At 40.3% G+C, this 13,693-nt stretch overlaps 1 protein-coding gene across 1 annotated transcript in view; it reads left to right on the plus strand.

Moving 5' to 3' along the window:
- The first annotated feature begins 8,969 nt into the window (after positions 1–8,969).
- LOC131681953 (vesicular glutamate transporter 1) overlaps positions 8,970–13,693 on the plus strand; it is a 192,405-nt gene continuing 187,681 nt past the window's right edge. The window contains exon 1 of the mRNA XM_058963068.1: positions 8,970–9,526. The gene's annotated coding sequence lies outside the window, so the exon portion shown is untranslated. The remainder of the gene's footprint in view (positions 9,527–13,693) is intronic.

Consider the following 13,693-nt stretch of genomic DNA (forward strand, 5'->3'; position numbering starts at 1 on the left):
TGTTGAAACCTTCTGCTACAAAACCGTGAAAGTGGCTGATATTTTCTATAAACAAACAAAATAATATCTTAAGACATCAATACATACAAATAATGTACATACCGTCATCATGACTTTCCATTAGTTCAAATTTGAAACCGGCACTTTTATCAAAATCTAGCTACACTTGAATAATACAGGCCGATTATCCGTAGGGTGCAGAAAAATTTCGCTTCGGATAATCGAATCAAAACAAATGTTTTTTTTCTTCATGAAATATATTTGTTATATGTTGAAAAACAGTATCTAAGGTACATGCATGAATGTTTGATCCATGGAACATTTTTTTGATAAAGCCGTTTTAATAACGAATATCGATCACTTTATATTCTATAAAGTGATAATAAGACATGTAATAAGAAAAATAAGTTAGGAGCCGTCCATATACCACGTGGATAGTTTAAGTGAGGGTAGGGGTACGGGAAAGTCAATGTCCATGGAGAGGGGGGAGGGGTATGATAATTGTCCACGTGGACTCTTGAATATTTTTTCCTTTAATGAAATGTATAACAAATTTGTACTATCATCTACATAAGCGCTTGATTTTTTCCTTCCAATTTTTTTTTCCAATAGTAAGAAACACTTAAACCGCACATGCTGTTTACGGACATCACATAATTTTGCTCTCAGAAATATTTGATTTTTTGGATTTGATAACTTGTTACACGACGCAATTCAACTATTCCTGTGTTACTTCCATTTTGCGCCATTATAATGGATGCGAAAATGTGTCTTTCAGACACAAAAATTTTAAAAACTTTTTGACGTAGGACTACGTCTTTGTTTTCGATATGGGGGTGCACTCTGCAAATTCTACAAAAATGGTATGTAACGAAAAGTGGTCCAATTTTAAACGCATATAATTCAGCCATCTCAAGATAAATTTTCAAATTTTTTGAACAAATCGCCCCGAAATACTTCTAAGAATTGATTCCAATAGATAAATCCAAAGATTTTTGATATCATAGCATTAAAAAATTAAATAATATACAACCTTGTCAAAATATCGCGCATTAACACACAGAAGATAGCGCTTCCCAAGCCCTGTACGACGAATTGGTGTACCTAGCGCGCAACGCTTCTATGAATGACGTCATCATCGACTATTTAAAGAACGGACTTGGCCAGACACGCTCAGTTCCCTGTTGAACGGCTGGCGAAGCAGATCACTGCGCTGTGTTTTTTACAGCCAGTGTAGCTGAGCTAGAAGTCCGTTACACTGGCTGTGGAGGGACGCTACCTTGTGTCGTCCAACAGGCGACCACTCCAACTGCTTCCTAAATGCCGCTGTAAATTTTTGGTTTAACTAGCACATGTATTTGCTATTTGCGCTTGAAATTAAGTAATGTAGTGGTAGTAATAAGCTTCCCATTTTGGTTTAAACGCAAGGTCAGTTTTTAAAACAGGATTTGATTAATTAGTTTAGCTTATCTAAGCAATTTTATCAATTCTGTAATTTAAAAGGAATTTTACGGAACTTGGTGAATTTGGCCCCACTTGCAACTGGTATAATCAACCTGCACAAAGTGTTGCATAACGCAGGGCTGTTTCTTGTAACAAAATCATTCAGCCCTTCGCTATGCAAAATCACGATATTATGACAGATGGGCTAAGCGCGGCCGTTCCTTTCAATCGGGAAAGGCCGCGTGGAATTTTGGTGAAACGCGCTAATAGTGTCGTGGTGGTACTAGTTGTCTCTTTCGCTCTACCCATCATCATCAGCGTTGACTCATTTTGCATTGTACGCTTGGGTTCAATGATTGGTGCGAATGTGTTGGTAGGTAGAGGAACTGGCGGTAAAATGAACACGTTAAGCAAAGTCATTATTTTCTAACTAATGAGATATTACAATCACCTTATGTTTCTTGTTAGACATGTTTTGTACATATCTGGTAAAAACATTTCGTCATGAAAACATTTTTTCAAACATGATTCTTGATTTCTAAACATGTCCAAAATGTTTTCTTGATTTCTAAACATGTCCAAAATGTTTATGGCGAGTGGGTAAAATGAACATGTGGCGGTGGTAAAATGAACAGCTTCTGGTGACCTGCAAAATGTCCTGTATGTATGCAATGCGCAGCGTTGGAAAGCATTTTCCGATCAATGCTAATATCCCAACAAATCATGAGCTTTGCACACACACAGGGCATTTTGCAGGCAAAAAATTGTCACGGAAGAATTGAATTTTTATGACGTAATATTAACCATTTTACAATCCTGTGGCATCGAAACACATCTATAAACTTGGGGTTATCTATGAATCTATGTGTTTGAATTTTTAGGATCTGTTTGAGAGCAACTAGAAAGCTTGTTCTATACATGAGATGTGATTATATTGTCTAAAATTTTTCTTCACCGGTTCGGGTGTTTTTTCCCACACACTAAGTACTAATAAAATAAATATTTTACATTAAGAAGTATAGTCCTACGTCTACAGTTCGTGCAACCCCATAGGGCTGCCCCTTGTAGTTTTTATAACTCATTTTGTTTAAAATTAAGATATTTTTACAAAACTAAAAAAACTAAAAAGTCTGTGGACAAAGCTTAAACGAAATATAAGTTTTAAGGATCACATTTAGTATCAAAGTAGCCCAGGACAGATGAAAAATCCACAATTATCTGGAATTTAAAACTCTTATGAAACTACCGGACAAAAATGGGAAAAGTCCACGTGGACATCGTGGGTAGGAGGGTAGGGGTATAGAGATTGTCCACAGAGGGGGAGGTGGGGGTCAAAAAACCAAGCTATTTCTGTCCACGTGATATATGAACAGCCCCATTATATAGCCAAGTTATTTTATTTTAAAGTGTTGTGTTCGATTGATTGGGATTATCATTTTTTAAGTTACCTAATAAGTTACCTAATAATTAGTTTTAACTTTATTTTCAAATTGGTTTAAACCAACAGAAAAAAGATGAAAATCAATAAAGATGGTTTCGGTAAATTCAGACAGAAATAACAACTGAATTTATGATTACGCACAACTGGTTTGTATATAGCAACAAAACTTTGGGAATCCTCTATGGGCCGATTTCTTCACCCTCGCTTAACGTTTAAACCAGGTTCACCGTTACGTTTAAACCTGGCTTAAGCGTAAAGCGAGGGCGAAGAAATTCCACTGAGAAGCCTAAAAATTTCTTTCAAAGCCGTCCAAAACAGGTCCAATAATGTACGCCTGCTGAACGATCTGTTGGGCGTCGCTTAACGTTGGTCCAACGAAAGACCAGCATTGGACGATTTTAAAACATGGATTTCTAAGAGGATGATTTTGCACATGTTACAAGTAAAAAAAACTTTTTTATGCGCGACGCCAAGGATCGTACGTTGTTCAATCAGCCGCATAATCATCATCGTCGTCATGCGCTTTGGAGGGCTTTGGAGAGCCTCTCAGAAACTAGATTCTTGGTTCTTGGAAATTTTTAGCTATAAATATGTTCAAACGCATTGAGTGATTCAGCATGTTATACATCGTCGCACAGTAAACTTTTTTCTCTTGCTTGCAGGGGCGGCGAAACACATTACGCCCGAGTGGGTAGAAAGCATAGGGTGAGGTGTCCATTAGTAAGGATTGTTTCCCTTTTCGAAATGCGCACGCTTACATTACATTCTCATTAAATCACGTTCATTTATGCTAATGGAATTGTGGCACATCGATGTTTTCAAATGTTTGTAATTTCGAGTGGATAATTACCCACTCGGTTATTTTCGAGTGGGTGGTACTACCCATACTATCCACGCTTTCCGCCGGCCCTGCTTGTTTGCTTGGTGAAAACATCATCCATAATCTTCATTTGGCCATTGTTCGGCGTTCTACGTAGCCGAGTCACTTAAAGGATGTTCAATGCATCTACTTCGTAACGAATTATTAGCGCTGTTCTACAGTGAAGATCCTATTTTATGAGACCCCGTGTTTGTCCGCCTCCGAATTTGATAGCTTTTTGACCTGATTTTGTCAGCCACATTTAAGACAAAGTCTTGTGGTTTGATTCTCTTATGTTACATGTTAGGACTAAAGCAAAAGCCTTTCACTTAAGTGTGCTAATAATTCAAAATGTCGATGTTCTTAAGGTGATTAAAATGCTTCGATTTTTTTAACTGATGCAATAAAAGGCTTCCGAAGAATTGAGTGGGGTTTTATATCATACTTTAGATAGTCCCAATCAATATGAAACATATATATTCAGATTTTGTCAATCTTCAATTCTAAAAATTATAGAAAAAATCACAGATTTTAAAATTTTGTTCTTCTAGTAATTATAGCTGGCATCTACAGGAAATTATAGTTTGTAGCCAATCTATTAGGTGCATAAAATTTTATAGGACACTGCACTGAATTGAAAAATTTATCGATTATATGAAATTTCTTTATTTTCCCAAATTATTGTAATTTTTACGGGAGTTTAGAATTTTGTGACTGGCAGGAATTGTAGCTGCGATATTTCTGTATTTCTACGTAGCTGCGATATTTCTGTATTTCTACGTATTTTTGTGAATATTTTATGAGAACATAAAATTCTGGTCTTCCAAAAACTGTAATTGATTGGTGTACGAAAATATGTAAGTCATCGTATCGAGTTCAAATTTATATGTTAAATTATTAAAATTTCTGTATTTCTACGAAGCTTTCATTATATTTTAGAAAATACTTATTCTTTCAGAAACTGTAGTTGGTAACAAATAATAAATTATAAATGTGTGATGTAGCTTGAGAAAAAATAATGTGCCGATAATCGAAACAATTTGTTCGCATTGTCGTACTACGGATAATCGAATCATTTTCTACGGATAACCGAGTTACGGATAACCGAATATGGCCTGTACTGTTATTTCGAGCAATCGATTAAAAATATGAGCAAAACGCGATGGTTTAAACTGTTTGGGTGTACCAACACCTCAAATATGGAAATTTTGGAACGTTTCACTTGAAATAGCATGCGGCAGCATCATCTGAAGGACAATATATGTACTAGAACCCAAAGTACTACCATCCAATTTTCGACTTTTGGCCAGGTTTTTAGTAAAAAGATTTTTTTTCATGATCGTAGTAAGTCTCTTAATGTGGTATCTCCGTATCAGTATCGAGGGGGAAGCAGGGTTCATGTCCTTAGGCACGAAAGTGAAACCGTTGGCTTCGTACCACTCCAGGACAATATTTGAAGAGTGGCACGAAACCAGATTCGGCCAGAAGATCGTATGGCCGTCGTGTTGCTTCAACAGAGGAAGCAGACGCTGTTTTATCCTATACTGTAAATACCTCACCTACTGTATCGATTTTGTTGGTTATTTTCGGCAAATTTTAAGAGAATCGAAAGCAATGAAATTGAAAGACGGATAGGAATTCTAGAGCGAATCAGTTATAAATTTAGAACGGAAAACTAGGACTAGCCAGGCTCATATGGACATGATCGAAAGGAAAAGGGAAGAATTCTTTGCCTTCTGCTAAGTAGGAGTTGGGCGTTGCACCCAAGTCTACCGCATGGTGGCATGTTGTTTTACCGCCGGCGTCGGCGCTAAAACATGATGATGAGTTATGTTCTACCATAGACCATGCGGCAGACTTGGGTGCAACGCCCAACTCCTACTTACCAGAAGGCAAAGAATTCTTCCCTTTTCCTTTCGATTATGTCCGTATGAGCCTGCCTAGTCCTAGTTTTCCGTTCTAAGTTTATAACTGATTCGCTCTAGAATACCTATCCGTCTTTCAATTTCATTGCTTTCGTTTCTCTTAGTCTCAAATTTGGCGAAAATAACCAACAAAATCGATACAGTAGAACCTTGCGGCAATTAAAACATAGTAACAAATACCTCACCTAGGTGTCACAGTCATCTGTAGCAAACTTTACACAAATAAATCTACACCTTATTAGAAATGTAGAAAGGAAAAGGAAATCCGCTCTGAGCGGAAATAAATTTTATAATAATCATTGATAGAGGTTTTAATTTTGAATATTGGTTGTGGTAGATTCAACTGAAAGTTGGTATATCGCATTCAGTAGGACGTAGAATTGGAATCCTTATATTATATGATAATGTTTTCATAAAAAAATGTCAATTTTCAGAAATTTAGACCATGTAACCTGGAATCGTAACAGACATAACACTATGAGGAAATTCCCTCAAAAAACATCGATCCGACAATTTTCCCAGAACACTAGCTCCACCTTTTATTCACGGTCCCAAACACTCATTTACTGGTGGGTTACCCCTCAGGTTTGGGAACAATTTTTCACTAGTGGTCTATCCCCCATATGCCTCTTCATATGTCAGTGGCGCCATAATTTCAAATGTGGCCACAGTCCCAACTACAAATATATTTGAAATGACCGTTAAAGCGGACGAAGTTTGGTTTTTGAGTGTTATGTCTGTTAGTCTGTGATCGTAACCATCAGAAAAACGCCAGAAATTATGCACGTCGAAGGGAAATGAGTAACGCATAAATTTCGTTACAAACAAATGAACCAGTACACGCTGCGTTGTATAGCGGTACCTTCCGAGCCCCTGCTCGACCGGAATGACATTTGGTGCGCTCTTTGTTTACTTGGCTGATCAGCTGTTCTTTAGAAAACCTGTGAACAGCTGATCAGCCAAGTAAACAAAGAGCGCACCAAACGTCATTCCGGTTGAGCAGGGGCTCGGAAGGTACCGCTATATAACGCAGCGTGTACTGGTTCATTTGGTTGATAGTTCATGATAGGGTGACGAGCCCATTTTCGGCATGTTTCTATTATCATCCTACCCATTTGAAGCCGTTGGTTGGAGCAGCGTCTGCCATCTTTGTTCAACGAATTAAGTCAAATATGGTAGCGCAACAATAGGGCAACTTTATTCGAGTTTTCGTTGCGCTTAAAGACGAGTATTTTACCGTCAGGGCATTTTTGTTATTATATTGGTTCTTAACAACAAAGCAAATCTTTTGATACCGATTTGTACGCATTCATTGATTATAGGCCGAGTAATTAGTTAATTGGAGAGTCACCCCCCCCCCCCCCCCTATTGTGTGCCTTTCTCATTTCTCCAAACTATGACTCTATGGCTGGTTACGTTCAATATAATTGTTGAAATGTCTGTTACATTCTTAGTATACTTTGCATCACAATGACGTGTCGACGGTGAAACTCTTGAAAAAAAATATCCCAAGTGAGGTGGGCGTAGCGTAGTTGGTAAATTGATTGCCTTGTACGCAGCGCACCTGGGTTCGAGTCCCGACCCCGCACATAGGGTTAGATTTTTTTCATAAGAGATTTTTCTAACCCGAAGAGGCGAATGACCTTAAGGTTAAAACCTCTATAATCGAAACAAAATATCCCACTGAATTAGCCTAATCAGCATTAGTGCAATGTCGTCTTCCTAATAACTGGGGTGTTGATCTGAGGGAGGTGTAATGACGGGTGATCTACAGGGGGTTTAAATAATGGTAGAAGTGATCAGTGAGGAGAGGGGGAAACCTCTCTCCATACACTCCTAGCTACGCCCCTGTTAAAATCGAAAAACCATATGTTAGTCAAAAAAAAATTAGGTTGACGATTTTCAGAGTGATTACCTTTCTGTACGAGAAAAGTAAAAATGTGCCAAAATCAAAAAAAAAAATAAATTTTTGTAAATTTTTTTTCGAGATTACATCAATTCTCGACGTTTCATGTATTTTAAAGACATTTGACACCAAAAATTAAAATTCGATTTTTAAATTTGTTCTTTACTCTCCCTTTTGAACATTACTAAGTTCCTGCTTTTATGAACTCAGGATCCGTCGTAGCCTACGGTTCCTGAGTTCATAAAGCGACTTTGGTTTACACGCAGACATTGTCCTATTCAGCCGATTTGATTAAATTGGTATATAAGACTTGGTCATGCAGTCCTCCGAAAAAGCTTGATCCATTTCTGTATCTTTTTTTTAACAAGAAAGGTTAAAATCAGTGATTTAGTAAAAAAAAAATTCGATGATCATAATATGGATTCACCTATCTTGCGAGTATTGCCTTTATGAGGCCATGATCTGTAGAACATTATATGAAAAAATCTAGCTCATTCCAGGCACTTCTACTATTCCGAACTGCATACTCACAACCTTGCTCTGTGTATCGATTTGGCAATTGGAACTATATTCACAGCACTATCTAACTCTTTCAATGCCCCGAAGCAAAATAAATTCAGTTTTTTGCTATTGTTCGGTCTATTTACGGGAAAGTGACTGTAGAACCCCACCCCAACCCTTTTCAAGGGCTGTACAGTACGAAATTTCTCTCACCCGTCACCGTTGCGCACGGTATTTATTTTAATCTCCAGACTGAAAATGGAAATGAACGCATCCGTCGCTGATAATTTTCAGTCACCAGTCTGCTTCCCACCACCCAAGAACTCATCGGCCATCCGTTAATGGCGCACTCTGCCACCGAACGCAATTCGACTGGTGGATACAATGAATCTCATATCACCTGCTCGACGCAACCAAACGCAGCCCCACATTGCACCATTGCCAGTGGGTGGCGTTGCTGGCGTAGAGTGTGGGTTACATAAGGCTGCCTTGGATACCCGAACCCAGAGAGCTCCACCTTCACGTGCTACCGATTGGACGAGACTGTAAATTATATAGAAAATTATAAACAGTTGCCATCCTGGCACGCTGTATGTGAGCAGTGATTTTGGAAGACCCGACCTACGGATCGTCGTCTCCGGTGGATGATGGTTGGGGGGTTCTTCCACAACACAAGCAAAGCGGCCTCAAACACAATCAGCCGTTTGACGTCCAACTGCTGGAAGGCTCCGGTTGCGCATGCCTTCGCCGACACCAACACAGAACCGAAGCGGAAAGTTGGCCACGTGAGAGCGAGAGTACGCTTGCTGCTGAAGGGACATTCCTTCACCCAACGTAGGGAGAGAGACAGTCAGACAGCACAGGATGACTTCGTGCAGTGAGCCTGCAGACAGACGAAAGTCGACTGCCGTTCTGTTCGGTGCGGGAAATCGTCAACAGTTTCGCAGTGGGCCCAGAGAGATCAATTGCTTGGGATAGCAGCAGCTGTAGCTGGGGCTTGCAAAGCCCTCCGGGACAGCTAGGGACTATTAGGACCCTGCAGAGAAGTGCATAGAGTTGTGGTTCGGTGGAAGGACGTTCGGAATGATTGGGTGGTGATTAGTAGCTGAAAATGGGTGGATGATCCGGATTTTTCTCAGTGGTTTGCTGTGGATTACCAACGAGTGCTTATGAGTTTTTCGAATTATTGAGTGTGTGATATCCAGTTTCAAGTGAACCGGAAAGATTTTTTTTTGTCCAGAATAAATATTTATTGAAAATACTTCAAAAAAAAAATCAACGAAAATCGTTCTTGAGTTTCAGTGTGAAATGAGTGGCATGCGTGGTCGTACAAACTTTGAAAAATATGAAAATTTATATTAGGTGATAGTGTAAAAAGTGAATGTTACCTGTTTGTCTCCTAAAAGTTCATATATCACATCGCATTGAGGATATTCCCAGCATCGCACAATGTGAGTTGCAAAAAAATCTTATAACTGCCAAATTATGTAACGACGAACTCAAACCTGAATAGGGCATGGCGCATGGCAAATAGACAGATGAAAAAGAGGTTTTTGATATTTTATTTTAGCTTAGACAGACCAAATTAAGGCTGCTTGCTTGTTTATCAGGCTCTTTTCTGTGCTTTTAATAATTGAGTTTGGGGATAATTTTGAAACTTATATTTTAAAAATCGAATTAAAGATATGTTACATAATAGTATGGCCTCTTTCGTTACCGGATCATGCGCAGCTCATCGTTAGTTGGTTTTCTATGACAATTAAGATGTTTGAATGAAACTAGTTTGAATGTAGACTCAAATCCTCAATATGAATAACCAGTAGCTTGATAGTTCGTAGTGTCAAGTTGAATGAGCTTTGATCGCACGAGTTATCCAGCACCTGTCAGTGTGATCACTGTAACGACAATACATAATTTTTTTCTGAAGCGGGCGAATCCATTTTGGAACATCGTTAACGATTTCCAACATGGCTGCCATTTTATCTGCAATGAAATGTTCCATAAAATAGTACAATTATGAAACGTGCCGATTTAATACATTGAAACTAAAAAGAGTAGTGATTATAAATTACTGAAATTCATCCATATTGTAAGAAATAATATAATTCTTTCGAATTTAATAATCAATAAAGTTCTAAAAAATAACAGATTAGATTCGAAAAAGGACATTATTTAAACTCATTTAGGAAGTCATTCCTACTTTTACTTTTCCCAGAATGCTGTAATATTTCAATAATTACCGTAAAATGGGGGAGCATCTAGAATTTTAAAGCAATTTTCGAATAACGTTCTAGAAATCAAGGAGTCGTGATTATGATTCGTTTCCAAATTTAATTAATTTACTTTCATTTTGTTAAATAAAGTGGTACAAAGAAAGGAATAAACTCATCATCTTGTTGATTATTGCAAAAATATTGGCATATCGAAGTAGGGAATGCAAATATCTTTTTGCCAAAAAAGCTACTAGTCGAATAGAGGGGGCACGTGCCCATCCCTGGAGTCGCCAGTGCTCCAGGTATCGTGACAAAATTGTGAGCTTATTGGTTCACGAAACGGATATTGGTACAGAGAGAAATTTTACCACATTCTGTAGTCCTTGACTGACAGCGAACATGGACTGGAGAGTGTGCGAGAAGGAGTATCCTATAGCGACCACCAGGCGATTCGCTACTGCATCGTGCTGCAGCACGGAGAAGGACGTCCGGCAAGCTAAAGTGGAAGACGAAAGTCTTTAGCAAAAACCTCTTTGTTGAGTCACTTCAGCGAACGTACAAAGTACATTGATGCGGATAAATTAAAGATAATCGTTGAGGGTCTCTTTCCGAAGCACGATCCAAACACAGTCGAGTGGCAAGCGACTAACGACGAGTTCAAATAAGCGTCGACGCAACTAAACTCAAAGAAAGCCCCCGACGTGGGGCTGAAAGCTGCGATTCTGCCATATGTTCAGGATGCTACTGCAGAAGTGTTTAGATGATGGAAATTTCCCCGAAATGTGGAAGGTACAGAGGCTGGTGTTGCTGTCAAAGTCAAGGAAGTCACCGGGCCATGAGTCCAGAGTACGTGACGAACGAAGAGCAGAAGTCAATGCGAATCGCAGCGGGTGTTTTTCAGGGCTCCATTCTTGGTCCAACTCTTTGGAACGGGAGGTACGATGGGGTCTTCATACTGTGGCTGCCCAGCAAGGTGAAAATCGTGCGTTTCGCGGACGACGTGTCACTAACGGTGATAAGTGAGACTCTTGGAGAAGTGGAGGTGTCGTGGACAGAGACAATAGACGCGATCAAGCGCTGGATGAACGGGGTCAAACTGCAAATAGCTCACCACAAGACGAATGTGTTGTTGGTCATCAACTGAAAAGCGGATACAGATCACCGTCGAAGGGCACGTAAATGCATCGAAGCATGCACTGAAGCAATTGGGAGTGTAAGCGACGACTGGTTGAGCTTTAACAATCACGTTGATTACACCTGCGAAATGTCGGTCTATTATCTAGTATTTCGTCATCGATAATACGATATGGGGTTCCAACGTGGAGTGCGGAGCTGAAAACGCAGCGGAACCTCGAAAAGCTGAACAGGACGTTCCGGCTGGTGGTTGTACGACAGCGAACGGAATAATATTTTCGGAGGCAGTATGCGTTATCGCTGAGATGATCCCCATCTGCATCATCTTGGCGGAGGATATCAAGTGCTACAATCAATGAAACGCAAGCAACGTGAGGAAGATGATGAGAATCGATTTGATGGTGACGAGGCAGCAGGAATGGGACAATACGGAGAAAGGAAAGTGGACCTACTGACTCATTCCAAAACTGTCGACATGGGTCAATAGAAATGACCTTCCACCTGAAACAGCTCCTGTCGAGCCACGGCTGCTTCAGGAAGTATCTTCATTGGTACGGGTACGCAACGTCACCACTGTGTCCGGAGTGTGAGAACGTCGAAGAGACACCGGACCATGTGGTCTTCGAATGTCCGAGGTTTAAAATGGGAGGACCGGACATCAACCCGGAATGTATCCTACAGAATGACAAGCGATGTAAAGACGTGGAACGCAGAAAATAGAGTTATGATGTAGATCATGACCGTCTTACAGTGGAAACGACGTAATGAACGTCGAGTAACATTTTCGGGAGAGCAATCACCGCCAGGGAACACTCGGCAGGAATAAGCTAGATCCACCGTCGAGGACTAGTCGAGTAGACTGCAACAGAGCACCGAGCATGGGTCGTCTAAAAACCAGCGAATCGGACGCCACACTCCATCCGAAATCGCCAGACCAACCATGGCTCTCCTCCGGTTGTTCCGATAGAAAAATAGCGAAAACTAAAGAAGAATCCAGTCCAATCGCGGGCCATCGGGGCCCCAATGAACCGGACGCCCTGCTTCATCGGAATCACTGAACTGACCTCGGCACCTAACTGATCGACTCAGTTTCGGGAGAACTTCTCTTGCCGGGGAACTCTCCGTCGGAGTAGGCCAGGTCCCTCGACGGAGACTAGACCAAGAAGTTCGCAAACAAGGGAGCTTAATGGCTCAACAAGGAAGTAGTGCTAAATGGCACAAGAAGTCGACACGGAATGAGACAATACGGCTCAAAAAGTTTTGGTACTGAAACCAAAAAAAGAATCGGTATCGGGAAAACTTCATTCGCCGGGGAATTCTCCGTCAGCGTTCAGTAAGATTCACCGCCGGGAACTAGACTTAGTAGACCGCGACGAGACACCGCCAGTCGCGCCGGGGCTCCAGCAAACCGGACGCCCTACTCCACTGGAATCGTCGAATTGACCTCGACACCTTGCTGGTTGGCTCGCTTTCGAACTTCTCTCGCCGGGGAACTCTTCGTCGGAGTAGGCTAGATCCATCGTCAGGGACGTTGGACGGAGTAGTTCGCGACCAAGTCGGAAGCTCAACGAGGAAGTGGTACTAGATGGCACAAGGGAACCGAAAAGCTTAGTAAATTAGTCAGTCTGAAGTTTGCCACACAGATTGTCCTCGTAAAGGAAGAGCACTAATTCTCGACCAAAAGCTAGCTTTCCTAATATCATACAGAAATTGCCACGTTGTGTAGATGGTCGAAATATGGTAGTGTGTCGAGGATGGGTGCTGTAACCCTACTGAAAGAACTAATTACTAAGTAGTTGGATAGGAGTGTGTGTTGTGCACATAAAAAACCTCTGCCCGAAGTAACGCAGTAAGGTAATACCGTGGAGGAATCAGATTGCGTGCAAGAGTAATTGTACTAGCGGGTCGGGTGGCTACCCAATATACGATACGATAGCTGAGAAACAGCTGCATTCAAAGACAGTTTCGAAAAAATGTCATCGTGATCGTAATGTTTTCGAGCATTAAATTTACTTTTCTTCATTAGTTAAGCTCACAACTCCAGACAATCCTCGTATACAAAAAATTATTACACCATTCAATTCAACACTCAAATATACACCAATTATAACAACTTACTTGAAATATTTTGAAATTTTTATTATTTCTAATTCTGCTTATGTTTATGTTTATTACCTTCACCAACAGGCCCCTTGGCCCCAATGGTGGTTGCTTAAACTAATTACATTTTAAAATTGACAACATTTTCGCTTTTATCGCATTCCGCGTCCG

Source organism: Topomyia yanbarensis, chromosome 2 (assembly GCF_030247195.1).
Source record: "Topomyia yanbarensis strain Yona2022 chromosome 2, ASM3024719v1, whole genome shotgun sequence".
In the NCBI taxonomy this organism is placed as follows: Eukaryota; Metazoa; Arthropoda; class Insecta; order Diptera; family Culicidae; genus Topomyia; species Topomyia yanbarensis.